This window comes from Podarcis filfolensis, assembly GCF_964270895.1.
Source record: "Podarcis filfolensis genome assembly, chromosome: 17".
NCBI classification, from domain to species: domain Eukaryota; kingdom Metazoa; phylum Chordata; class Lepidosauria; order Squamata; family Lacertidae; genus Podarcis; species Podarcis filfolensis.
In genome coordinates this window covers 23,008,613-23,036,148 of record NC_139621.1, presented here as the reverse complement: position 1 = coordinate 23,036,148, position 27,536 = coordinate 23,008,613, and the positions used below count along the sequence as shown (strand labels likewise).

General features: G+C 42.6%; 2 long non-coding RNA genes across 2 annotated transcripts; one reads left to right on the top strand and one right to left on the bottom strand.

Annotated features, from left to right (window-relative positions):
* Positions 1-15,436, top strand: LOC310753158. The gene is made up of 3 exons (XR_014543242.1): positions 1-237; positions 1,594-1,663; positions 14,027-15,436. It is a non-coding gene; the product is annotated as an uncharacterized lncRNA (long non-coding RNA).
* LOC310753065 lies at positions 12,005-27,536 on the bottom strand. Its single transcript, XR_014543142.1, has 3 exons — positions 27,458-27,536; positions 12,762-12,890; positions 12,005-12,322 (listed from the first exon to the last, which is right to left on the bottom strand). It is a non-coding gene; the product is annotated as an uncharacterized lncRNA (long non-coding RNA).

The following is a 27,536-nucleotide window of genomic DNA, read 5'->3' as shown; positions in this document are numbered from 1 at the left end:
ATAACTTCTGATTTGTGTGGATATTGTGAACTGCACTTGTTTCCTGCATGTTTGAAAACCCCGACGTTCATTACCGTCCTTCCTCAATAACCTCCTGACTTCTCTACGCAAGGCTATATAGCAATGCAAGCTCGCTTTAAGCACACATTTATATACTGAGAGCAGCGCTGCTCATTTTTATATCTTTAAATGCCATCTATTTGTGCCGTGCCTTGGAGATGTAAAATGCTGTGTGCGGTAAGTGCTAAGTTATTATGGATTCCCTCTTTCTCCAAAGCACTTTGGGAAATCAATATGTTACTCAGAAAGACTGCATTGTCTCGGGCTGATGTGCTCTCTCTTACAGCTGAATGATATAGGACTAAGGGCTTGCCATACCATCCTGACTTTCCAGATAATACAAATGGCAAATGGGTCTAATTTATATATATTTTTTCTGGGTTAGCTCAAGAGCATAATTAAGGGCTGCCTATCCATTCACTGGGACGCGGGGGGCGCTGTGGGTAAAACCTCAGCGCCTAGGACTTGCTGATCGTATGGTCGGCGGTTCGAATCCCTGCAGCGGGGTGAGCTCCCGTTGTTCAGTCCCAGCTCCTGCCCACCTAGCAGTTCGAAAGCACTCTTAAGTGCAAGCAGATAAATAGGGACCGCTTTATAGTGGGAAGGTAAACGGCGTTTCCATGTGCGGCACTGGTGCTGGCTCGCCAGCTGCAGCTTCGTCATGCTTGGCACGTGACCCAGAAGTGTCTTCGGATGGTGCTGGCTCGCGGCCTCTAGAGCGAGATGAGCACGCAACCCTAGAGTCGGACACGACTGGCCCGTATGGGCAGGGGTACCTTTACCTTTACGTTTATCCGTTCATTTACTTTTTTCAAAAAAAAAGAGCATACCATCATCTGAAATTATGCAAAAAATAAAACAGAAAAAACATCACTCAGGATTTATCTCTAGGGGAGAACCAACAACATGGGAAATGGGTTCTGCAATCTGGTTATATATGAGCTGTCTCTTGGTGATACATGGTGCGTAGTTTTCACCATGACTATTTCCACCTATATATTTCTCAAATAGCATGTAGCAGACCCTCCAAGCATCCCTATTTTCCAGGGACAGTCCTGGATTTACAGATGGCGTCCTAGTTTCTGATTTGATCCCAGAACGTTTCCACTCCCTGCTCATCTGTATCATACCCTCCAACATTTCTTCAGTGAAAATAGGGACGTGGTGTCTCTCACTAAAAGGAAAGCTCTCACTAAAATAAATGAATAAATGCAGGTATAATTAACACACACTGAAAAGAATGATGGGCTTTTTGTCTGACAGGAGTCGAGTGACTCAAAAAACAAAACCCAACAAAGTGCCTGTCAGCAAGCAACTGACAAGCTGAGCTAGCCTTGTAAATTTCAGAATGTTGTGGTTGTCAGATTTCTGCCTCTTACACATTTTAATACCACACAAACTTTTAAAGAAGGTGGGTTACAAAGGAAAGGCACGTCTTCCTTCGTTGTTTTTGGCCTCTGTGCATGCAGATTGGTCTGAGATGAGGGTGGGAATCTTCTTCTGCCAGATTTTAATATATTTTCCCCCTTACAGATAACAAAACAATTAACACTAACACATATTCCACCGAAAGAGCTGCAGGAGAGATGCATAAGCAAAATAGGTAAGGATCTGTGTTCGTTTGATGAGGGTGGGGATTGGCTGCGAAGCCTGATGATGTCATCCTTGCACTGGTTTTGTTCGACTAGCATGACGAGAGAGGCTGCAGAACAAGAGATGAAATGTGGTTGTATAGGAATGACGGCATGAATTGGCTGCTCAGTGCATTGAGATAGCTGGAATTGTGCTCAGCAAGCCGCCTGCTATTCTGAAATGTAGGCAGATTTCAGGCCCGTGTTCATTTTGTTTTTACAAACTTTCTGAATTCCTAAAATGTCTGAATGCTCTCAGCCATGCTCAGAGTCCTGAGCCTTTTACTCTGAGCCAGTATCTGTAGGCTGGGTCAAAGTCTTGAGATTTACGGAGCTGCTCTCCTCGCGGAGCTTGTGAAAATTGCAATCTAAATCAGCTCCCCAGATGGTAGATCATTAACAACGCAGGAGGACAGGATGCATGCCCACTGGTGTGTAACACCATGGATATAAACTCCAGTGCCTGAGAGGGAGATGCAAATAGCTTTTCCTCTGTCTTGTGAACCTACAGCCTGCTGCCACCCATTTATTCGTTTGTGGCACCATTTGCACTTCATCATGTGTCCATTGAAAGATCACAGAAGAATTAACTTAATGTACGAGAGGCGAGAACCAAAGTTGCCAACAGTAGTATGGAAGGCGCACACTTGCAGTACATACCGGCAATGAATGCCACAGTCTCGATTGCTTGGATGGGCTCCATTTTAAAGCTCTACCTGGCAGCCCAAATTCATGAAGCACTGTGTGGCAAGGCATCCCCCCTAATCTTTACTGACAGTATGACTTTATTGACAACAGATGTGAGAGGTCTGGCATAGGCATTGGGTAGACCTCACCCCTTCAAGCCCACCTGCCTGAAGAACTTGTGTTTTGGGGTCAACCAGAAATGAAGGATTCCCTGAGCTGCATCAAGGGGTAACTGCCCCAATGGATTGCACCTGGGGAGTGCTGTGGCCCTTGTCCGGACAGAAGCATCTCCCATGGTTCTTTTTAATGGGATACCCCATTTCAGAGGGGCCAGGCAGAGGCTACAAACTCCCCTCCGATCAAGACTACACCTATCCAGTGCCCAAACCACCAAAGCTGTGACAATTGCTATGAGGATGGCGAAAACCAGACAGAGCCAGACGGAGCCAATTTGCCAAGTGGGAAAATTCCAACCTGGTGTCAGGAACTGGGCAGAGGAGGAGGAGTGGTGGAGGGTGGAGGTAATGTCAGGGGCCTCACCATCCTGACACTTCCAGGGTGGAGGAAAAGAAGGAGAGTATAGATTTACAACAGGGGTTTGTTGGAGGGCACAGCTGAGAGGCAGATGAGGGGGGAAATTGGGAAACAATGGAAGAGGAGGAGCATGCAGAGGCGGAGCAGCAGCTGGCTGACACATTGTCGCTAGAAAGCATTCCAGACCCTCCATCTCCTAGAACCTGGTGAGCCTTAAAAGTAGGATCTGTAACTGCTGTTTCCAAGTGGCTGGCCAAGTGGAGAAGGAGGAGCCAAAGGAGAAGGGAGAGTGTGGACGTTGGAGATTTGAGCCTCACCAACACCTCTCACTTTCCCTACCAGGTAAACTGGCCTCTTTTAGCCTCCCATCACTTGTTTTCAAGCGGTTTCTGGAAAACAGAGCAGCGGACACACCATGGAGCTGCTGTCTTCTGAGTCCGTGATGTGCAGATTCCTGCTGTTGGACCTCGCCTCCCCCCTCTCCATCTTAATCTGAGCTGCGCCTCAGCTCCCCTGGGGGATATGGGGCAAGCAGAAAGTATGCTTCCTCTGAGAATTCCTCTAAGAACATTCCTTTGAGAATGTGCAAAGTGTAGAGTTTGCCAGAGTGGTGCACGCTCTGGTTATCACAGTACGTTTCCAGGCACAATTCAAAGTGTTGGTGCTGACCTTTAAAGCCCTAAACGGCCTCGGCCCAGGATACCTGAAGGAGTGTCTCCACCCCCATCGTTCTGCTCAGATCCAGCTCTGAGGGCCTTTTGGTGGTTCCCTCACTGTGAGAAGTGAAGTTACAGGGAACCAGGCAGAGGGCCTTTTCGGTAGTGGCGCCTGCCCTGTGGAACACCCTCCTGTCAGGTCAAAGAAATAAATAACTATCTGACTTTTAGAAGACATCTGAAGGCAGCCCTGTTTAGGGCAGCTTTTAATATTTGATGAATTATTGTATTTTAATATTTTGCTGGAAGCCGCCCAGAGTGGCTGGGGAAACCCAGCCAGATGGGCAGGGTATAAATAATTTATTATTATTATTATTATTATTATTATTATTATTATTATTAGCCTAGGGTGCACTGTACACCAGCACTGTGACCTCACACCTGATGTTTGAAAGAGCTCCCAATGTGAAAACTCCATTTTAAGAACGACTACATAGCATGTCTGAAAACCCTGCTTGAATGCTTCCGAGGACAACAACAAATCTGTTCCCTAAGTATTCCCCTTTAGCATTGTGAGTGCTGCCCAGCTCCCAAAGAGGCGAGATAGAAAAGAAGTGCCTTGAATGCAGAAAGCGTCACTTATCCCACCATCTGCTGAGCGAAAGAGCGAACCCCTTTGCCATCCAATAGCAATCAAGAAGAAACGGCATTCTGGTTTTATGTACCCTGTAATGTCATCGGGATGAGGCAACAGCAGCGGCAGCAGCAGCCGTACTGCCACTGCCACCGGTGAACAGATATGGCCAGGTCTTAAGATAAGCCACCGCTTGAATCATTTGCTGCCGTTTCGGAAGGTGAACCTGAGCGATGCTAAGAGATAGGGAGAAAGTCCTTGGGTTAAGCTGGCATGTGCCAGTGAATTAAAGGCTGGCGCTTGCGATGCTGCATTGCAGGGGAGCTTTTAGCTGTTCGAAGCTGCCAGCTGATGTCTCTCTAAGCATCATTGCCAAGAAGCCAAAACTGGAAGCAGGTGCGGGGGTAGAGGAACTGAATGTGGTGGTTGGGAGAGCATGAGGGGGGGGTGGCGGCGGGGAGGGGTGTGTGGAACGGATGAACAGAACTTCTGTTGTTAAAATTCTGTTGCCTTCATTAAGGCCTAAACAATGCTTTGCTTTAAACTTGGAGGATATTTTTAGCCTGATAGACTACTGCAAACCCAGTCTGACAATCCTCTTACATTTATGCACTGAACTAAAAGGCTCCCCTCCGCCCCCCACTCCTCCAGCAGAGCCGCGGATTGTCTAGCAGAATGTTGTATGCTGATTATAGCAGCTTTGCTCAGGAGACGGAGAGCATCTGCTTCTTAATGTGCCCCCATCGTCCCACCCAGCCCCCCCAACCAAACTGCTCTTTGGAAACTTCCACCTCCCTTAGCCCAGGGCCTGGGAAAAGAGCCTCTCCCCAACTCAAGTCTCCGTCTTCACCGTGCCATGTCACCAGTTCAGCCATCGTAGCATACCACCTCCTGATAAGAAAGAAGGCAGGCACCAGCAATGCCAAGAATTTGCATTCCTTTCAGAGGCAGAAACAAGATGTGCCACTCATGTTTGCAGCCAGAGAGATTCTCCATTCTCCCTTACGCTCAGCTCAATGGCACTCACACGGCGGGTGGAGTGGGGGGGGGAAGGTGAGGGAAAAGGGCAGGTATATATGCGTAATTATAGCAATTGTACTAGACAAGTAGTACCTGCAGCAGAATGTTGCAGTAAAGAGGGCTCGTGTTCAGCATTGCAGCTAGCACTTCTGAACAATCAGCATCCTATGACCACTTGGGGTGCCCAGTCCTCACTGAGCTATTTCCCCACCTGAATTTTGATTTTAATGATTTTGTGTGTGTGTGTGCGTGCACTTCTGCAAACCTCCAGTTTCTCCCAAACCTGCTAATGCTTCTCCTGTGTGCATGGGTGCTGCCATTTTGGTTAGATAAGGATCCATACTGACAGGAATGCATAACGAATATTAGTAGGGAATCTATCACTGCAAGCGGCCAGTGTATTTCCAAAGCTTCATGCCCATCACTTCTTGGGGACTTCCAGCTTTCATTTTGTTGGCCAAATAAAACAAGGCCCTTCTTTAAGTTGCCTGTTCAGCATTCTGTTAGTTTGCAACATGATGCCTTCCATGAAAATTGAGGTATTAAAATGACATTTGCTATGCCTGGTGGAACGCTTTATCGCAGGAGACCAGGGCCCTGTAGGACTTGACATTCTTCTGCAGGGCCTGCAAGAAGAAGAAGAATTTGGATTTGATATCCCGCTTTATCACTACCCTAAGGAGTTCTCAAAGCGGCTAACAATCTCCTTTCTCTTCCTCCCCCACAACAAACACTCTGTGAGGTGAGTGAGGCTGAGAGACTTCAGAGAAGTGTGACTAGTCCAAGGCCACCCAGCAGCTGCATGTGGAGGAGCGGGGAAGCGAACCCGGTTCACCAAATTACGAGACTACCACTCTTAACCACTACACCACACTGGCTGTTCCGCCTAGCCTTCAGTCTGGGCCCTGTTTGACCCCCCTCTATGGGACCCTGTAAGTTACCTCTTTGGCCCTTTTATTGGCTCATGTGGGACCAACATGGATAGCTGGCCCTGATGAATACTTGAGGTTCCCGACCCCTATGGTTTTAATTTGTGGGCAGTCATTTAATTTTATCCTGATTCTAATTTTTAAGCTATATTTTAGTCAATTGTTTGATTGTGTTTTAATGTATTTGATATTTGATGTTAGCTGCCCTGAGCCTGGTCTTGGCCAGGGAGGGTGGGGTATAAATAAAAAAATCGTACAAAACAATCATTAAAATGACTGGCCACTCATAGAAATATCAAACAACTGCAGAGGCCTGTTGGCATAAAAAATGTCTTCAGGAGTTGACACAAAGTCACAAGTGATCATGCCTGCCAAATCTCTGTGGGAAGAGTGCTCCGCAAGATGGCACTGGCAACTCTAAAGGTCTGGCTTCTGGTTGAGGCTAGTTATAGAATCATCGAGTCATGGAATTTTAGAACGGAAGGGACCCTGAGGATCATCTAGTCCGATCCCCTGCAATGCTGCTTCTTCTTCTTTGGCGATCACTCATAGCCGAGTAAGATTGTCTTCCATAAACACAGTTTTAACAGTGAATCCGTAAGTGACTGTGGAGGCCAATTCTGGATCGACACGTCCTTCCACAGTGGGGACATAGGTTTCTGGGTGGGAGTTGATCATGGTGAGGGTTTGCTAAGTGTGCCTTCCTCTTTGCACGTTTCTCCCTTTCATTCTGAGTTCAAGCGTCTTCATAGCCCATGACACGTTTGGTAAAGGCTGTTCTCCAGCTGGAGTGCTCGCAATGCATGTGGAGATTGAACCTGCAACCTTGGCATCATCAACACCATTCTCTTATCAACTGAGCTATTCAGTGGTTGGGCTTCTGTAATATGGGGGGACAAGTAACAGACCTTCTCTGGCTGCTCTTAGTGATTGAGCTGGGATATAAGGCTTCAGGTTGTCTTTAACACTATCCTGAACCCAAGCTGCTCTTAGCTAATTACAAGCAGGAGTAGCTCATGAATCACTTGTGATAACAGGAGCGGGATTTCATATTCTAATATCTTTCTTTTAGTATTCTTTCATGGGCAAGGGTTTTTGGCTGAGCGATGGAGTCTACCAACCACCGTGCAAAAGGGTTAACCTGTACAATGTCTGCAAATGCGACCATGTGCCTTTAAATGCTAGTCTTTTATTTCACGGCACTCAAGGAAGCATTCAGAACACTGAGCACTTTGCAAGGGTGTCGTCCCCCCCCCCCCCGTGCACATGAATGAGGTTGATTAAAAGCTTCAAACAATGAGTGTTCCAATATATTTTTTCATATATAAAATTTAAAACCTCAGCAAAGTACAATAGCTCGGTAATAAAGTCATGAAACTGCTAATGGGATAGGTTTTCTACAAATGAACTGACTACCAAGCACAGTAATAAGATGGCAAATAATATAGTTATAAAAGAGAGAGAGAGAGAGGTAATGCAGCCAGGACCTATTAAGTGAAACTGTAGATGAAGAGGACTTATGTCATCAGTCTTTGAATTTTGTACATTTTGAACATCATCCAAAAATTATAATCCACCGTTTGAAATATTATAGCAGTGACGAGGGAGAAGTGGTCTCCCCCGCTTGGCCCTATTACAACCTTATGGCCTCAAACATTCACATCCTACTGTAAATATATCATGTTCCTTATGGAGAACCTTTTAATCCCCCCCCCCAGTTCTTTTTGGTTTTAAAGGGTCTCTTGCTAAAAGGTTAGTGTCTGGGCAAAGGAAGCCTCTGTTTAATCTTTCCTTCAATGTGCGTTATTCCACACTAACGTCCTGATTGTGTTCAACTGGACTTTCTCCCTTGTATGTGTGTATGAGTTTCTACCCTGAGCTGTTTGGTATACAACCAATATCTTCCAAACACACTGCAGCATAGGTATTTCATCATTTGACCAACCCACAACTTTTGAAGATTTCTAAGGAGTCGTGCTTCTTTTTGTCATCATGCTATGTCAACGTCATGCAATGGGGTCTGGAAATAGCATCTGAAAGCAACACTCCATAACTTGAGACTCTGTAGTTGGATGGGGATTTCACTGCATGGAGTCTTGCATCCTTGTCATTCATGTGCAGTGCAGTATCTGCCCTGACTCTGATCAATGGTGCAGGTTACAGGAGATAATACTGCTTTGCCTTGGGTGGGTTGAAGGGATCATATATGTCAGGGGATGGGCTGGATCGGAAGATTGGGGAATGCAATCGCAGGAAGATCAGTTTCTAACAAAATATTCATGCCCCCCTGCTTCCAGCGTTTCCAGAAGCAGATAAACAGGCAGACACAGAAGCTGCACAGTTGAGAGAGGAGCTACCCAGCTATGAGATAGTAGCTAAGCAACCAGAAGGGAGGGAGCAGCTGGGCGATACATCAATCGAGAGTGGGGGGGATCCCCTCCCTTCCCCCAAACTCGGAGGTCTAAGCATGTCAGAGAACAAAGGATAGGTGGGGAGGGGGAAAGAACTTCTCGTTGGCATGCTTCTTGCTGCGGAAGTGGGGAGGAGTCAGAGTAGGCAACTGATATCCTTGCAGAGGGTTGCCTTTTTGTGCTTGTAACAGAATGCTGTAATAAAAGGACTATAACTCTACCCAATGCTCGTTAATTCTTATTGGTGAGCCACCGGAAGGGAGAGGCCGGAAGGGAGAGGGGAACTCCCATACTTGACAATATATGACATTTAGTTGTAACATGCTATGATTGCTTACTTTCAAGGTCTGCAAGAACAGGGCAGACCACTGAAAGAAGTGTCAACAATGTCTAGGCAACACGATGACCATATACATATGTAATAGACAATCTTTATAGAATTCCTTCAAACCATAACAAGTTCAAAATGAAATCTTTAGTCTCAAAGTCTCTGAAAATCTTTAAATGAAGCGAGGTACCGAACTTTATACGATGAAAGACAAGCTGTGAAGCTTTGTGTATTCAGCAAATATGATATCCAACACTGAACAGTGATTCTGGATATTGATTACTGTTTCGTAGAATTCTTCGTCAGTGTGGTGGGAGGATATAGAATTGGTTCATAAGCCAATCTTATAATAATGACTACATTATTACATGAGCACTGTTCCACAGCATTTGATATTTTCATTTACATACTTTCATTCAAAATAAAATGGGTTTCCTACTCTTTTCTGGGGAAAAAATGTGAAAGTAGATATCAGTATATATAAATCTTCTGAACTCTTTTCTTCCTTTTTATAGTCCAGATAAGCCTCCAACTATGAGTTATTCAGAAATATTATGCGAAAGAGAGAAACTTTCCTTCTCTAACAGGGTCTGACTTCATATTTATTGAGACAATGGAAGGCAATATTAAAGTTTTTACAGTACTGAACATTTCTTCTTGGCTCCTAACCAAAGGAAAATGTGGCTTTAATTCTGTACATTTTGTACAATGGGCCTTGCTAGCATTGCACGTCATGTTTCCTGCAAAAATGCTTTGTGTTACTTTTACATCATTAAGAATTTACTTTTGTCCTTCCACAGTCCATGGAATTCCATCAACACCTGGTGTTTGTTCATCACATTTTATAGAATGATTGGAGGCGGGAGGCAGCGGCGAGAAACAAGGTATATTCTATAAGCAAACAGAAGAGATATGGACAAAGTAAAGGAATGCAAACAGGATGTATAAATTCTAAAGCCAGAATTTCCTGTTAGCGAAGATATATAGAACTAGAGTCATAGTTTCAACTGGGAAGAAGCCAAAAGGAAATAAATAATGGCCTTTCAGATTAGTGCATTAATGAAAGTGGCAGCCGAAATCAGTAAGGTTACATAACTCTTTGCTGGAACATAAATAAGAGCTTCAAGGTAATGTGGATTCACAAAGAGTCCTCTCGTTTAGATGTTCTCAAAGGACTCTGGCATTTAAAATTTAAGACTGTACATTTAAAAGGAGTACGTGACAATAAGTGGCAGGCCCTTGTTCAGTTTCCACATTGTACTGTGGCAACTGCTCCCAAAATGCAGAAAGGGGTTAGGGTTTTTTTTTACTGTTAAAAATTGGTCAGTGTTATGTTTCTCTGTTTCCAAGCTTAAGTTCCGTTCTCCACATTTCGGCATCTTTTTTTTTTTTAAGCCCCCATGAAATTTTTAATGTGAATATCCCCTAATATAGCAGTTTTCCCCAAATATAATACATTTTTGCAATCGTTTCCCCATATCCTAATGCATTTCTGTATGCTATTTTCACTACTGTAATGCATTTTGGACCATAAAGAAGGCTGATCGCCGAAGAATTGATGCTTTTGAATTATGGTGCTGGAGGAGACTCTTGAGAGTCCCATGGACTGCAAGAAGATCAAACCTGTGTATTCTTAAGGAAATCAGCCCTGAGTGCTCACTGGAAGGACAGATCCTGAAGCTGAGACTCCAATACTTTGGCCACCTCATGAGAAGAGAAGACTCCCTGGAAAAGACCCTGATGTTGGGAAAGATGGAGGGCATAAGGAGAAGGGGACAACAGAGGATGAGATGGTTGGACAGTGTTTTCGAAGCTACGAACATGAGTTTGACCAAACTGCGGGAGGCAGTAGAAGACAGGAGTGCCTGGCATGCTCTGGTCCATGGGGTCATGAAGAGTCGGACACGACAAAACGACTAAACAACAACAATGCATTTTGTATGTCGTTATCATGAATATAGGCATTTTTGTGCACCCATTCCCCAATGCACACATTTCTGTAAACATTATTTGGCTGGAGAATTGCACTGCAAAATCTTGAGAAGTGTGTATTTTGAAAGATAGTTCACATATCTGAGAAGGGTTTTGAGATGTGTGAATTGCAGACTCTCCAGTTTTCCCTGTTTTCCAGGAACAGTCCCCAATTTTCAGAGTCTTTCCCAGTTTTCTATACGCTCCCAGAATGTCCTACTTTTCCTTAGGATGTCCCTATTTTCATCAGAGAAATATTGGCCGGTATGTCCCTACCTTCATTGGCAAATGTTGGAGGTTATGGACCCTCGAGTCCAAGAGATAAGTAACTAGAAACCTTTAGAAGACATCTGAAGGCAGCCCTGTATAGTTTTATTATATTTTTTTGGATGTTGGAAGCCGCCCAGAGTGGTTGGGACAACTCAGTCAGATGGGTTGGGTATAAATAGTAAATAGTAAAATTATTAGTATCATAATGGATGAGGATGTCCTTATTTTCATCAGAGAAATGTTGGAGGGTATGGAATTGTGGAGAGGGGGAGTGCATTAAAAGGTGAACTGATCTGAATTTCTCTCCCATGACTTATTGTCCTCAGTTTGGCAGTTTGAGTCTAAGGCTATAAGGCTATAGCTTCAACCACATTATGTTAGCTCTTACAGCATATACACAGTAATGCTTATTTCTGAGGCATGCCTAAATCATTGGCCTGAACCAGGCTGTTTCCTGAGATCTAAGCATCCTGCCCCCAAAGTCAAACTGATAAAGAGCAAAGGCAGACATGCAGGCACAGTCTCAGATTGCTTGGGGAAAAACCTGGGAGCAGAGGAGACTTAGTAATCAGCTACAATTGTAAAGATTTGAATGTGCTATAAACATGCAACACCAGATGGTGCCAGAGAGCAGGAAATTTTAAAACAGGTTTTTCATAGAGATTTTTTTTCCCTTTTGTTATAACAATCTAATTTCTGACTTATTTATAGTGGGAGTTTTCCTGTGTCTAGATCCACTCTTAGGCAGTTGTGGGAAGGCAAGGGCCCTGAGTCTTGCAACTGCCTCATAGAGGCAAGTCCTACCAAAGAACAGTTGCTGTGTTCATCCCCTGTACAGATCCTGGTTGTTTTTCCCCCTAATAAAGAGTTAACTTCACCTGTTCTGTGTGATTTACCACTGGGTTCCTCCTGACAGCAATGAAAATACACCTGAACACAATGCAAATCCCTTCCCAGCTTCTTCACACTGATTCTTGTAACTCAGTACCCCTATCCATATGGCTGACTTTCCAAACTGATTAAAGCAGAACAGAAATTAGTAAGTAATCAATAGTTGTAGCAGATCCTTCACAATATCACACATAGATCACACATTTTACATTTGCTTAGGCCCTCTGAGAGCTTCTGGCCTGTAGTACTGATAATATATATGATTATCTTCTTCTTCTTAGTCTTTTCATTGTTAGACGCCTGTAATGGCTTTAGGGGTTGCTTGTGCGTAAGTTACCGCCGCTCTGGGCTAGGTTGCCTGGTTAAACCGTTTCTCGCTGGACAGCCATCCACTCCGTGGCTGTTCAGTCACTGGCAGAATCCGTCAGTGGGCGTTTCTTGAACCTCTTCCAGCAAAGAAGTTCTTTGACGCCAAGTCGCCGCCTACTTTCCCTGCGCGGAAGTCTTCTGCGCAGGGTGGGTGTGGGCAGCGGAGGACCTGGGCTCTCCTCGCTGGTCTCCTGCCAAGAGTCCTGGAGCCTCCTCTCTGCTTCCCCCATCGGCTCCCCTCTATCCCTGGTGTTGCGCTGATTTTCTTCCCCCGCCGGAGATCTGCCTCTCTCCCTGCTTGGCCCCTCTCCAGCATCGCTGTGGAGCCTCGCCTCCTCCACTAGTTCCGATGGCAGTTCCCTGACAACGCCCCACTGCTGATATCAACCATTTCAGATATTCAGTCTTGTCTACGTCTTCCAGAAACTGTTTCTTCTCTGTTTCAAACTTCTTTCACTCCAATGATTAATAGTCTTGAAATGCTTTGCTTCCTCACTTCCTAGTAAATGAGAAAATAGGGGAAGGAATTGGTGAGATATGGTATTCACTGTATCCGACCCAGACTAATTAGCAAGGCAACCACAGATTCAATACAGATGAAAATATGTCAGAAATTTTGAACCAGTACCAAGACCTTTACCACATCTGCAGAAGGTTCCAACAAATAGATTATTATTTTTAACACAGTTTGATCCAATTCTGAGGGATAGTGAAAAAAATATGCTAGTTTGTTTCAGGGGAATTTGTTCCATATACAGCCTAGAGATCAGATCTCCATATGGATGTCTATACCTAACATGGTGTCCTTCAGATGTTGTTTGACTTTGTCTGCCTGCACCCCCTTCACTCCATGTTTTTTCTAGCCCAGGTCATAAAGCAGATTTACTCTTACACATTCCAGTTCCCACCAGCCCCAGTCATCTTGGCAATGGTCAGATATGCTGAGAGAAGCTGCTGCTGTTGTTACATAAAATTTGAACCCTCCCAAAGGAGCTCAGAGTGGCTAACAACAAGTAATTCCAGTCACAGATACAGACTGGGGAAGATCTCAGCTTAAAAGGTGTCTGCCTAATAGTCAAAGGAATTAAATTCCAAAGGCGGCACAACACTGAACACCCAGTTGCTACATTGTGCAGAATGGACCTTCTGAAAGAAGGTATCTGCAGGAAGACCTCACCAACAGAGCACAGTGAAGGGATAATCTTTCAGGTATCCTGGTCCCAAGGTGTATAGAGATTTGTTCACCCCCAACCAGCACCTTGAACTTAGCCTCCCATGCACTATTAAAGGGGCTGTCTCAACCTGCCAGCTAATGGGGGAGAGGGCATGGAGCAACAAAAGGAGAAGTGGTGGGGGGAGACTCATTGCACTAAGGGGACATCCTTGTGTGGACTTTCACTAGCAGGACTAGCTAGCTGAATTTCACCCAATGGGATTAATTGAAGTAGGACTAATGTTTGATACAACCAAAACATTTGTGTGTGTGTGTGTTTAAAGAACTCTCAAATACATTTTATCTTTCTTGACTGTGCAATATGCAGAACTTAACTCCACCTTTTGAGTGCCTCAAACTTCAAAATGCATCCCAAAGATTGAACACAAGCCATTGCAAACTACTTTTTGTCTCATTTTCAGGGAACACAAGTCTGCCGAGACGTTTTCCCTTCCACCTTGACTTTCTTGCAGAGGAAGATGCTGCAGTTGCACACTCTGAGCAACATCAAAGCACTTTCTTTCCTGGCTGAAAAGCTGATGGGCAGGAGGGGCTGAAATCTAGCCAGGCTTAAGTTTTATTTTGGAGTTGTTGTATTTACATGTGGTGATAAGATAAAAAAAAATTGTTAAAAACAAGCAAGGGATTTCAACACTGGTGACTTAATTCAATTTTCTTGGACGCTGTCAATATTTCTCATAGCAAGAGAGAAATGGATCTCCACGCTGTCTTTGCACTGAAAGGGAGTTTTAAAAAAAAGGATTCCAAGAGCTGTCCAGTACAAAATTGTTTTTGGCTCTTCCCTAGCCACAAAAAGGCTGGCCAAACCAATTTCATTCACATTTTATTTTAATAAGACCCAAACAACAACAAGAAAGTCCCTCTGAGGCTCACAACTTGTGGGCAAATATCTAACCTGAAGATGATTGAAAATGCCTGGTTTATTGCTATCCCCAACTGGGAGTTTCAGAATGGGAAATACTGCTTTGAAAGCAACAGAATAAGAGTTGGCTTTGTTATGTATTCCTTTTGGAGCTTATTCCCATTCACTATGTTTCTACTTCCTTGCAGCTGACTGTGGGCAAAGGCCTAAATTTTATTTAAACTCAGTAGGTCTGAGCTTAACTTGTATCTAATGAGGCGGCATATCCTAATACAGTGGAACCTCGGTTTCTGAGCATCTCGAAAACCAAACGTTTCGGTTTTCAAACCCGAAAACCTGGAAGTAATTGCTTCCGTTTTTGAACGCGCCTCGGAAATCGAACAGCTTCTGAGGCACATTTTTCACTTTTCTCCATTGAACTTGCTGACAGCCCTTTGTGCCTTGGTTTTCGAATGTTTCAGAAGTTGAACGGTCTTCTGGAGCGGATTGGGTTCAAGAACCGAAGTTCCACTGTAATGGCCTGCTTTTTGGTGTTGCTGAGAAGGAACCAAATCCCTCAGGTTTTCTTCTGCTTGTGGTTCACATATCCCCTGGTCAGAAAAAGAATAAAGGGAAGAACTGAGTGTGCTGTTTTTTTTTTCTGTCCTTCGGTGTGGCCCCATAGTTTACAAATTGACTGGGGTGAGAGGCAGAGTCTGTTTATGCCCATTTGTTTTAAACAGAAAAGACCCTGATCCGCTTTATATTTAATGGTACAACTACTCTCTCCCTGATGATTCTTAGAATTTGCCACTCTTCAAATGTCACTGAAAGCCCCCACTTTCACAGGGGATGAATTGGCCCAGTTTAAGCATAGACACCAAAGTTTTATTTTGAGGATGAAATGGAAGCATGGGATGGGAACAGGAAGCACAAAGCCCTTGTAACTGTTTCCCCACATTTTGTAATGTTGAGAGTGACTCAAGGATACAGGTTCTTTTCCTGTAGCCTCCACATCTTCAGTCTTCCTGAGAATTATCCTCAGGAACAAGAGGCATTGGGAATATTGCACAGGGCTGGGGGTTAAATCTCTGGTTAGTGCACAAATACATATACATAATAAAAATATATTAATTTCAACCAATGATGAGGTAAATTTATGTCAGTGAATTATTTTTGCAGATACAAGAAAAGTTTGTACATCGTAGCAGATTTGTGTTTCCATTTTAATACCAGTGATTAGAACTAAGCTTTCAGGCATTTCTTCAAGGTCGCTACCCTGCCGTATATTTCCCAGTTCTGCATGACACCATTGAGTTGCACTGATGAATTTAAGCTTCCTTGGAAAACTGCCTTTATGAGACAATCAATAATACTAATTATACATAGACCACACACAATAAGAATCCTACTGGGATAAATGTATATATTAATAGAGGTCATGTAATTAAATCTCCCTAACATAGGCTAGAAATGTACCCAATTAAAATGGGGAAACTTAATCAGGAGTGGCATTAGTAATTGGAAGAGAAGATAAAGGCTAATTCCGGATTGTGGGTGAAAACTATTGTGTGTTTGTTGCCATAAAGAGCACTTTAAGATGACATTTCACAATGATCTTTCCCCCCCTTATTGGTGCGATTCATTGTTGAATGAAATGAGGAGTATTGTTGCTAATACTACATCTGTAAATTGGTCTTGAACTTATATTGCTTTTTTCAAATGAAACTTGCTTCAACCCCAAAAGCAATCTACTTCCAGCCAACAAGGCAATCCAATATTTTGTGAAGTGCCACATGCACAAAATAGATTGAATTAAATTCTGCTGCCCATTTCTTAATCATGGCTAATTGATTTGGAGTGGGCTACAGGTTTCTGCACTCACTTTCCATTGCCCTTCCTCCTCTCTTTTCCATGGGAATTCTGCCACCCATTGGCTTCTCTGCATTAGGTTCAACACTTCCGATATGAGTTGCCATGTGGACATCTTCGTGATTTTCGGAAATTCTGCCCGGACGTTATTTCCGACAGACAAATCCCAGATATGTCCTGGAAAACCTGGACTTATGGCAGCCTTGGAAAGAAACCACAGGCATATCCATAGGGATAACTTGTACTTGCCATCCATTTCTGTGTGCATATCCACGTGAATGTGAAGAGGAAAACAGAAGAGGAACAAATAATTTGAAAGGTGGGAAGCTCTGGTTATGTTAACTTGACAGGTACATTTGTATTTCCCCCCGTTACACATTTGACTTGAAAATGCTGCATTTTTTTTAAAAAAAATATTTTTTTACAAGGCAGGCATTTTGCACACTAAAGTAATTCTAGCTAGAGCAATCCTGACAAATTCATTGTAAACATAACTGGTTTCTGACAGGTCTTGTTTAAGACTAACAATTCAGAAAATTACTGCAGTCACTGTTTCGGTAAAAATACAGATTATATCATGGTTAAGACATACAACTTTAAGGAGGAGAATATGCTGAGGATCTTCAAAAATGGATATTAATTCACTGAATATTCATGCGATGTACAAAAGAGACCACTTAATGACTTGATACTCAGGTGACGAGCACCTGAACGGTGCCATGATTATCTTCCTTGTCAACTATATTTAGGCTTTTATTATATTACTCCTCTGAGTGCTGACTCATCAGAGCAAGTTAAATATTCTTCTTTTTTTGCAGTGTAACTGTGGAATGCTAAGAATTGGGTGTAAATGTTTTACTGCCCACTAAGTAAGACCGTGCTTCTTGAAAGCAGAGCTGGCTCCAGGTATGTAAGATAGACTGACATGCTATTTGCCTATCATGGCTAGGATCTACCTGCCATTTAAATTTACCACAATTCCCTGGAGTAGTGCAAAGCCAAGGACATTCTGTGTAATTTAAATGGGGAGCAGCTTACAGACCCAGGCACACTTTCAGGGACCCCAGGAATGGGGCCAGTGGCAGACCCTTCTAGAATTCAGAAGACCCTGAAAATATTCACCTTTCTATACCTTCTTGATTCATTGCTTCTATGGTGGCAATTTACATCAATGCCTTACACCTTTAACACTATATATTTAGGAGTAATGCTGTGCTGATGTTACTCTGACAATACTGTGAAACTAGATAATATCATATCCATGAGAATGATTAAGAAGGTTGCATGCAAGAGAATCGGGTATATTATAATGGAATGTGTTGATGGATACTCATTGAAGGAAAATTGGTTCCTCTCTCACATGATCTGCATATAATTTTTCTACATAGATATACTATCTGAAGGGACATTGAGAATATAGACCTGTGGAAACTGGATTGTTGGTCTGTGTTGTTCTACTCAGAAGAAACGCCTCATAGTGCAAATACCTTAGTTACAATTATCCATTCTATGTGATCCTTCATTTTGTGTGCCTAATGTTCTAACCTCGTGCAGATCTGACAGCCAAGTAAGATGCTGTAGGGTGGGTCTTGACAAACTGCATTCATATGAACTTGTATGTTTCCCATTATATACCCTCTCATTCAATCCTTTCTTCTCAATTTGCAATGCCTTGCATACTACACTCAATATTTAGCATCAATAACGAATTGGGTTTCCTTTATTATTCACTTACCAACTGGTAGCTGTGCTGTACGTGCTGTGCTGTACGTAAACACTGCCATTTCAGATGAATGGCAATTCCAGCAGTTAATACACCTATGCCCAATCACCTCTGAACCATCTAATCTCTGCTTGGTATTTGGTCATTATTTGTGGAGCTAGATAGACATAGTCAAGCTTTCCTGTTTAAGATGCATTGTGGAAAGAGAACTGAGGGTGCATACATTTTGTTTAAATGAAATAGTAAAATAGATGGGGTGAAATAAGGGAGAAAGCCAGTCTAAGAAGGGCTCTTCCCTGTCTTCTGTGTACAGGGAGGATATTTATGATAAATACATGATCCCCTCCTGCCTGAATTCTGAAGTGGTACAGTCCAACAACAGCCGCACAGCATTTATTCTACTGACTGTGTATAGACTTTGTAAACAGCTTACAGACTTCTGTAGTGAAGTGGTACATGCATTGTTTAAATAAAAATAAAACAGATAAGCTCTAAAAGGAGACAGGAGGTGGGGAATGCATTGAAAACTGCTATTTGCTGCAGAAGATAGGAATATAATATGTGAGAAAAGTACACAACATAAAAGAAATTAAGAAAAAATTACTACCACAAAGCTAGGACTTTGGCAGGAATATCTTTGTGGCCAAAGAATGAATCAAACACTTTTTGCATTTTTGGTAAAAGGAAACAAAACATGATGAACGAGATAAGCTGTAAATATGACAGCATGATGAGAAACGGAAAGTTCTATTTGATATTTTGTAGAAAACAGAATTGTGGAAGTTAGCACCTGACTTCTTTTTTGAAAAGTGGCTGTAAATTATTGCGTACAACAGAAACTCAGGGCTGTGTAGGGTGACTACTTATACATAACCAAAAAAGAGTAAGCAAAGGAACAAAAAGAGAAAAATGTATGCTGAAAAGAGGGGGTACTGGCTTGCCCAAAAATTGTATATGTTAATTTTGAAATAACTACTATAATTGAGATTGAACTACATTTAGGGAAGACTGTGGGAAAAGTGACCTGTGTTTGTTCAGTCTGTTGTTAATGGGCCACTTAAAGGACCCTGATGTTCCCTCTTCTTATGACTTAAACCTGAACATGGACTGGACAGCCTTCAAATAGAGGGCTTCCTCAAACAGGGAACTGTCCTCTGCAAAATAGGGCACATGTCTACCACGGAAGTAGAAAATGGAGGATGAAAAATGCAGGCCGTCCAAGTGTCCCTATTTTCTAGGGACAGTCCCGGATTTACAGAAGCCATCCCAGTTTCTGATTTGAACCTGGAATGCCCCGCTTTTCCTTAGGACGTCTGTATTTTCATCAGAGAAATGCCGGAGTATATGGAGTTATGCGACGCCCCCAAGTCAAGGAGATAAGTAACTATGCAACCTTTAGAAGATATCTGAAGGCTACCATGTATGGGGAAGTTTTTTTAATGTTTAATGTTTTATTATGTTTTTATATATGTTGGAAGCTGGGGAAACCCGGTCAGATGGGTGGGATAATAATAATAATAGTATTTGATGTCCCTATTTTCATCAAAGAAATGTTGGAGCGTAAGTGTACCATGCAGCTCATCATCCCAACCCTAAATATCCTTGCTCAAAATCTCTCATTCTTTAATAATAATAATAGTAATAGTAGTAGTAGTAATAATAATAATAATAATAATAATAATAATAATAATTTTATTATTTATACTCTACCCATCTGGCTGTATTGTCTCAGCCACTCTAATAGGATTTTATTTCCTAGTAGATATGGAGGATGGATGGCGGCTAAAGGATTGAGGTTGAATCCTGACAAGAACAGGAAGTACTGTTCTTGAGAGACAGGGGGCAGGCAGGTGTGGAGGACTCCCTGGTCTGAATGGGGTAACTGTGCCTCTGAAGGACCAGGTGCACAGCCTGGAAGTCATTTTGGACTCACAGCTGTCCATTGAGGCGCAGGTCAATTTGGTGTCCAGGGCAACTGTCTACCAGCTCCATCTAGTACGCAGACTGAGACCCTACCTGCCCACAGACTATCTTGCCAGAGTAGTGCATGCTCTAGTTATCTCCTGCTTGGACTACTGCAATGTGCTCTATGTGGGGCTGCCTTTGAAGGTGACTCGGAAACTGCAATTAATCCAGAATGCAGCAGCTAGACTGGTAACTGGGAGTGGCTGCCGAGATCATATAACATCGGTCCTGAGAAATCTGCATTGGCTTCCAGTACGTTTCCAAGCACAATTCAAACTGTTGCTGCTGACCTTTAAAGCCCTAAATGGCCTTGGCCCAGTATACCTGAAGGAGGGTCTCCACCCCCATGGTTCAGCCTGGACACTGAGGTCCAGCCCCTGCGAGAAGTGAAGTTACAGGGAACCAGGCAGAGAGCCTTCTCGGTAGTGGCCCCCGCCCTGTGGAACACCATCCCATCAGATGTCAAGGAAATAAACAACTATCTGACTTGTAAAAGACATCTGAAGGCAGCCCTGTTTAGGGAAGGTTTTAATGTTTAATGCTGCATTGTGTTTTTAACATTCGGTTGGGAGCTGCCCAGAGTGGCTGGGAAAACCCAGCCAGATGGGCGAGGTATAAATAATAAATTATTATTGTATTATATTAAGACTGCACCCTTGATTTGTGACCCTGGCCTGCAGCAGTTTTATAGGCCCTACTATTCATCTCAAGCGTTCACATTCTTGCAGCCCACTGCCATTTACAACTGACCTATTCTTGGAAGATGACAAAGAGCTCTTTATTTAGCCATCCCGACAGGTGAAATACTTCTGCATTCCTTTCCCATTATGTCTTAAGCCACTGCTGGGAACAGGAAAGGTGCTGAGTTGCTTACATACCTGGCCAACGCCGTGCAATTTTGAACCTTGACAAGCTAGTTTAGGGCTTCAGCTAAGCAGCCAAGAATAATGTCTCCCTTGTAAAGCCACAGAGAAGAAGCCCGCAGCTGCTTGGTAAACGCAAGGGAGATTGTATGCGCCGCGAAAAAAAGTGCTCGTTCATGTGCCCCTGCCATTCCTAGTGCAGTCACGTCAAACTGCACATGACATTGTGGAAAGAGGAGCGCAGATTTCAATTGTGGTAATGTATATGCAGCAGGAATAGAGCAGGGGAGCATGACCGTGACAATCTATCTCCTGTAGATTAATGTTGGGAGCAGGCAGGTATGTCATAAAGCATGGCTTGATAATGCAAAGAAACCCTCTCAGTGTTTTCCTCGTTTTCCATTAATGCTTTGTGCCTGCCTGCAAGAGATTCTCAGGAGACGTAAGGGCCTATTGCTTTCAAATGTTCCCTCTGACCCAGAGAGTGTCAAAAACGTCTGAACGCATGCAATGCTCTTGTTAAAAAGGGGGGGGGAGAGCACCCCTAATGCAATGTAAATGCAGATTGCAGGGAAATTCCAGCTGAGAAAATGAGGCCTCGTATTTCTCAAACCATATACATGTCAATGGGCCATTATTCTCCAGTTTTAAATGTAATTGCAGCACAGCTTGGAATGGGTTCCCGAAATCATAAAATATACCGAGGAGCAATGACTGAATCTTCCAGAATATTTTATATTTCCCTCCCTGTTCCACATCCTCCTCCCACAGCAGAAGAATAGAAAATGGAAGAAGCAGGGAGGGAGGAAGGAAGGGGGGCAAAGATAAAAATGAAAATCATATCCTTTAGTTCAACTTTCAAGGGAAATACATATCGGTCTGTTTCTTAACAGCCATTTCATCGTCAGGGGTTCTGAAGTCTTTCTTCAAAAAATAAATCTGTCTTGGTGCAGTTCTGTATGACAAATTATTTCCAGGCAATTAGGAATATTTATAATTGTTTTCTTTGCTAGATGCTTTCTTCCATTTCCAAATTTTCTTTTCAAGCTGATGTTTCCTATAAAGCCTGTGCAACATTCATTTTGAAAGGATTTTCTTTTTTAAAAAAAGTCATGTGAACCACGGCTGCAACCACCTTTTTTTGATAAATTTAACATGTCCGTAGTGCAGCCTTTATCACCAGAACTGGTACATTTTAAGGTATCATTATTTCATTGTGGCTGCCTCCCTCCCTGCTCAGTCTTTCTTGGGAGAACTCCAAGAAACAGCTCCTATGATTAAAAACAATGTAGATTAATACTGCAGTAGTGTTGAGCGATGGTATCCTTTCTGTTTTGCCCCCTTCCTCCCTCTCCCTCCCATCTCTCCCAAATCCATTCCTTTCTGCAAATAAATATGCTTGGTTTGGTTTTGTACTTGAGCCTCTAAGATGGAGAACGCAAAAAAAACAGAAGGTTTGTTGAAGGAGAGTATTTGGCAATGACCAGTTTGGAGCCAGGATCATTAGATGGGTTATATTCACTTAAACCTAAACTATAATTTGCTTTTTTATTATTTTATTTATTAGACTTACTTACCACCCTTCATCACAAGATCTCAGGGCGGTTCAGGGGATAAAATATACAATGCAAGACCACAAGTAAATAGTTAAAAACAGAAACAACAAAACAACTAGCCCTCTTGCTCCCACCAGCACATTTAAAAGGCTGTAGAATATTAATCAGCCTTATAAAACCAAAAATGCTAATACAAAGTACAAATTAACGTATAACACTTAAGAACAATGTGAAACAACCCCGCCCCCCCAAAACCCCAACACCCACCCAAATTAAAAACCTCATTAAAACCATAATTTTAGCACAAGGGGGCTGTGGTCCATGCCTTCATTCCACCCCATTGTTGCCCCCAAAGGAATGAACCCCTTTGGTTTCTCCCCTTTCCGAAAAGTCATTTCACTGTTTAAAAACATGACGTTGTGTGAACATTGCACACTTTGTGGAGAGTTGGGTTCCAAAATGCTTGTTTACAAAGCTGTTGTACTACCAGCCTTACTGGATGCTTGTGAAACATGGACCACTTATATAAAACCATCTCCAACTCCTTGAAAGATGCCATCAACGGTGTCTCCTGAAATTTTTATACATCACTTGGGAAGACAGGCAAACTATTACCAGTGTACTGGAAGAAGCAAAGATCACCAGTGTCAAAGCAATGATTCTTCAATATCAACTTCGTTGGACTGGTCATGTTGTGCAGATGCCTGGTTATCATCTTCCAAAGCAGCTACTCTAGTCCCAACTTAAAAATGGAAAGCGTAACGCTGGTGGGTCAACAAAAGAGGTTTAAAGACTGTCTCAAGGCAAATCTTTAAAAATGTAGTATAAGCACCAATAATTGGGAAACACTGGCCTGTGAGCACTCCAACTGGAGAACAGCTTTTATCAAAGGTGTCATGGACTTTGAAGACACTCAAACTCAGGACGCAAGGGCAAAACGTGCTAAGAGGAAGGCATGCTTGGCAAACCCTTATTGTGATCAACTCCCGCTTGGAAATCTATGTCCCCACTGTGGAAGGACGTGTGGATCCAGAATTGGCCTCCACAGTCACTTACGGACTCATTGTTAAAACCATGTTTATGGAAGACAATCTTACTGGGCTACGAGTGATCACCAAAGAAGAAGAAGGGTTCAATAACCCAGAGGGTAGTACTGTAGCTAATTTTGCCTTTTATCAGAGAGGGCGGTTTTGTAGAAATGTACTATTGTTTAGAGAAAACCTTGCCCAGTTTTATAGATAGTAGCAGCAGCATAGGTGAGGCGGGTAATTGCAATAGGCATACCTCACCTTTTGCTGTTTGACTGAGGAGAATATGGGGTCAACCCTACGCTGCTTTCAGAAGGGCTGTTAACTACCTGGAACCTTCATCTTCCTTTAATTTATATCATAGCATAAGCATAAATTCCAACCTTATCTGTTTTTCATCGAATTAAATTTCTGTCACTGTAACCCTGAGGATAGACAAAACTATGAAATGAACTTCACTCTAGTCTTTGAACGTGTTTTTTTTCCTTATTCTTTTTAAGCACACAGATAAAAACAGTCTCCTCAGGACTTAGAGCCCTGTGGTAGTTGATTAGTCCCTGCAGTAGGGAAAATTAAATTCTGTGGTTGAGACCCAGCATGCTTGGCTGGTTTAATAATGCGATGGCCACCATCCAATGGCTGACAACCAAGAACGAAGGTACTTTCTGTTCTTTACTCCCTCGTGCAACACCTGAAAATCCCGGGGCGAATCAAACAGCAAATTAAATCTTTCTTTAAAAAAACACATATACACACATACACACACAAAAAAACCACCTTCACCTGCAGAGCATGTATAAGGAACTAATTTTAATTCTTTCAAGCTGAAGTCATTGGGATAGAAGCCCAAAAAACAATGACAAAGGTAAGTTCTTAAAGCACCTTTCCAAGTTTTTTTTTAAGTCAAAAACAAAAAAAACTCCACACCTCCCAATGGCTCTTTACAGTTTAGCTTGTTTATTTCTGCTTCCTGCTCTGCAGAAGCCAAGAAACTCACTAAAAGCAATCAAATCCCACTTTTTTAAAAAAAAAAGAAAGAAAGAAAGTCAGTCTTCATTTATGAATGGAAGTCTGTTGCTGCTCAAATAGTATCTGTAATGTTTTTATCAGCTGAAACTTTCCTTATCCCCTTTAAATATCTTGTGCTCCTTCTGCATCAAGTGTTGACAATGAAAGGTCCATGGGCCAAATTCAACTCGCCAAGATGCTCCCCCCCCCCAGAAAAAACATTTCCCCATTATCTTGTTGTACAGTTATGGGACTTGGTAAAAGCCTTTGGTGGCCTGGGAAGACAGACTTGGTGGTCTGGATACATCTTACCAGCCTTAAACTGTTGATCTGCCTCACTGCATCCCATTGCAATGATGTATATTAATAAACTCAGTACAAATACAGTGCATAACTGAATTGCTTTATGCTAATGTTCAGTCACAGGAACAATCACTTCCATTCGTTGCTATCTAAAACATGCCTTGTGCAAACTAGGGGAATGATGGGGAAATAAAATTTCCAGCTACTCGCTGCATGAAAACATGCAGGCGTGTGGGTTATATAAATGGGGGTCGGTAGGGCAACGTTAAAGTGAAAAGGGGAATTCGGTCTACATGCTGGTTGGAGATGCGTGGAAAACATTTGCTCAACATTTTTGTGGCTTCCATAAGATTTTTTTTTTTTTTTTACAAAATGCTTCATTTCAAATCCAAGGCACATTTCATAGGAGGAAAACTCCCACTCTGACTCAGGAATTATTTTATGTTCCTGAGAAAATAGTGTATTACTTCCTAAGAAAAACACGCTTGTTGTTTGGTCTACGGCATAATAATTTGCCTCCTTTTCCAAGGAAAGTCATGTTCTTGAATGGAAATGGGAACATTTTGTTCTGGGTATCATATGCTTCCTGTGAAAACTGGAAATTTGTGGCGGCGTGATTAAGTGCACTGTTAATTGTTGAGAAGGTTGTGCTGTTGTGTTATGATGTTGTACTATGATATGGTTTGCAAAATTGTTCTATGACTGAGAATGTGCTGAGCATCTTCCAACCTCTGAACTCTGAAATCAGGAGCAGAGACTTCCCAAATGCCGAATGCTAGTCATTGTAAAAGATCACAGACATTTTCCATTTAACCCTCCAAGCTGGTCCCATAATAGGATATACCTTTTACGAATATTCACAAAGGTCTCAGAGTCTTCTATACATCTCTCAAATGTTTTGTTTTCTCTGCATTCAACTTGTCTATCCAGCACCTTGATAAACATATTTATTTCTTATTTATTTGTATAAGAATTACCCAATGGGAGCTTGGGAGAGATAAGAACTGACCATGTTGTAAACAACAACACAAAACAAACCAAAGGTATTTTTACCACCACCTTCTTTATTGATTAAATGTAACGTGAAGTTCCTACTACAGGACTAGCCAATGTGGTGGCCTCCAGCTGTGAAGCCAGCATTGCTAGTAGTCAGGAATGTGGTCCACAACAACTGGAAAAGACCATATTCACTGCCACTGCAGCACACCAGCAAACACACAATAGCTCCAGTCACAGTGGTTCTCAACCTGTGGGTCCCCAGATGTTGTTGGACTACAGTTCCCATCATCCCTGAGCTCTGGCCTTGCTAGCTAAGGGTGATGGAAGTTGTAGTTCAACAACATCTGGGGACTCACAGGTTGAGAAAAGCTGCTCCAGTGGCTAGTTTTCTGAAAATTCAGGCTATGAGAAGAGGCTAACTCATAAGAGGAAGTGTTGCAGCGTATTTTGTAACGACTTTCTAAGCAGAAATGGCTGCTTTGGAAGGGAAAGGGAGCACTTCAGCAAGGTATAGCAGTTGAGGGCTATGATTCTGATTGATAGAAATGTTTTAGTGCCTTCTCTATGGAAGTTGGTACTTAATAATGCGCTCGCAATTACTTGAAGGATCATCTGAAAGGCTTCTCGTTATACTGGTCCCTATATGACACACATCCCAAGTTTTCCTTTTTTTCTGGTCCAAAATGTTTGGATTTGAACCATGGGTTTATTTGTCAACCTGCTTTATAGCCCAAGAATTAATGCAACTCTGCTAACACCATCACTGTGGAAAAGCGAAATATCATCTTTTGAAAAGGGGATATGAGACACACAGAGAAAACAGTGACACTAGTTTGACTCATTCAAGTCTGTGGCAAAGCCAAGGGTTTGAAAGCCGATCTTTTGATTATTCATCCAGCACTCTTGTAAAAAAAAATAAAAAACCACCAGCACGTCTTTCTGTTTTAATCCTCTAATTGGTTTCAGTATCTGTGCCTTGCTTTATAACTAAAGCAAGTGAGACTTTTTCCAATATTCTATTCAGGCATGTTTTGCCCTGCTTAGGTGGTGTCCTTTAAGTTTGTCCTGTCAGCTTTTCCTTCCCCCTGTTTAGACTTAATGGCAACATCAGCTTTCCTGCCGGCTTGAATAGCTGGAGTTAGACATACTCTCAAAGGTGTTTGTTAGTGCAGTCATTCCTTGAACTCTCAGACCTACCGGCAATGTTGTTTTCACAAGGGTGATTTGCATTCATTCTGGAATGGCGTCCAGTACGTGCCTGCGACTTAAAATGTGCCTCTTGAATGAAATAGACGCTGAGCCTCTTAAGAATTCACCCAACATAATTAGATACACCCAGGCTCCTCTAAATGTTATCCAAAGGCTAACTATCTGATGCTTAAATTGAAAAAGCTCATTAACTTTAAATACTGCTAAAACAAGTGGGGGATGAGCAGAGGGAGACTCAGTGGAGATAATAGATTGGCTATGAAGTGTTTGTTGAGGCTAGGGCTAATAAACTAAAGTTGACTTGCCCGTTTTCACAGCTTTGGGATTCTCCCTACCCCGGAAGGGAAGGTTCCATGTTAGGAGTGATCTTGCTGATTTGCTGCATGCTGCATACTCATTCAATGTTTAGCAATAAAATGGATACAATTGATCCAGTTGTTTGCATGATAACGGAGCAAAACCAACCTTGCATCTACCTTGCTGAAGCTCAGCGGGTCTGGGTGTGGCCAGTGCCCAGCTGGGTGATCATCTGGGAAACACAAAT